Source organism: Vigna radiata, chromosome 7 (genome assembly GCF_000741045.1).
Source record: "Vigna radiata var. radiata cultivar VC1973A chromosome 7, Vradiata_ver6, whole genome shotgun sequence".
Classification (NCBI taxonomy): Eukaryota; Viridiplantae; Streptophyta; class Magnoliopsida; order Fabales; family Fabaceae; genus Vigna; species Vigna radiata.
Genome location: NC_028357.1, coordinates 35,295,021 through 35,296,631, shown reverse-complemented (window position 1 = coordinate 35,296,631; position 1,611 = coordinate 35,295,021). Strand labels below are relative to the sequence as shown.

Here is a 1,611-nt window from a genome sequence, read left to right as displayed (position 1 = left end):
TGAAGCTGACATGTATCAAACTAGTATGATTGTGTTGTAAAGAAGTTGTGATTTAGTGGTATAACTTTTATGTTAGCGATAAATCGCATGGTCGTCTTCACTTAATGTATTTGAGCTAAAGTTGTGAAGAATTTCTGGACTTGTTAATAAGAATGTCTGGACTTGTTAATTTTGATCCCACCGTGCCCTCCAATTACCTAGAGATTCCAAGACACATCGATGAAATCAACATCATCAAGCTTAATTCCTCCCCTCCTTCCCCTCCATACTTCTCCTTACTAGTCGTCCCACCCTTACTACACCCATAACTCCACGGCTTATCCAATGATCAGAAAATATTATGTAGTACATTAGAATAAAATTTCAAACTTGAAAAAAAATACAGTCTAACCAAAATATAAGAATATTATAAATTTCATACTAAAGTTTTTTTTATAACTACTAAATATTATATATAATGATTATTGAAGATAAATAAATAATTGGTGTGACATCCCAATTATATAGCATACATGTATATAATTTAAGACGTCATCATAGATAATATTTGAAAGCAGTCAAGAGTAGAGTAGTATAAAGATCAGGATTACAGTCATCCAGGAATTAAGGGGGAATTAAAAGCGTGGAATGTTAAACTAATTCAAACTAGATAAGTTGGAAAGTGTCTCAAAATAACATAATTTAGAAATGTTCATAGGGGCATAACAGCCTAGAAATTCCTAGAGAGTCTAGGCAGCGACGTCTTCATTCTCCTCCAGGACATTCTCCACATACACCTTATTCTCTTCTGCTCACATCCAAGATGGATGATCATCGCAACAGAGCAATACACACACAACATGGTAACACAGCAGACAAACAATTGCAAGGGTGAGTTAATTATATAAAAAGCATACTATTAACAGTAAATAACGTTCAAGAACAAACTCAAAATCAAGTAAAGTAAGACACACATCCTATACATGCATTTTCTAGACTTGACTCGTCCGGACTTTAAAATGAGAGTCGGGCTATGGCGAGTCTTGCACCCGTGGTGACTTATGAAACTTGGGTTCCCCACCCTGCCACACTCACGAGGTTAGTCCGTTCCGGGCCTTGAGGCATACTGGGAGCCCCCAAGACTAAGGACTTCCTGCTACTTCTCACCACATGGTTCAACCTCTCTAAGTGAGTTTGGTTAACCATTGAAGCGTCAGAATGACTCCCAAGGCTGAGCCCCTACTTCCATTTTAAAACACTAAATATCTCACCAAGAGACCTTAAACTTATGGAACTTGGTTTACCACTTGGTTCGTATTTTCATCACTTTGTAATCATATACTTTTTGCCACAATCAACATATACACAATCTCAACAATATACATTACTCACCAATCACAAAACTTATAACACAATCCCAATACTTTTCTTACATAGTCTTAGTACTATACATTGACTCATCAAACGCAAGGTTTTACTTCAACCAATGAACTATTACGACTTCATATACAACATCTTATAAAAATACTACAACAAATAAATCACCACAGAAACATATAAAATTACTACGATAAAATTATTACCACAACACATAAAAATAATCAATTCTTATAATTTATTTTCCACACATAA

General features: G+C 35.1%; 1 long non-coding RNA gene across 1 annotated transcript in view; it reads right to left on the bottom strand.

The window, feature by feature from the left end:
• Positions 1-473: 473 nt before the first annotated feature.
• LOC106768058 overlaps positions 474-1,611 on the bottom strand; it is a 2,739-nt gene continuing 1,601 nt past the window's right edge. Inside the window, exon 3 of the long non-coding RNA XR_001376209.2 lies at positions 474-787. This is a non-coding gene — a long non-coding RNA (uncharacterized LOC106768058). The remainder of the gene's footprint in view (positions 788-1,611) is intronic.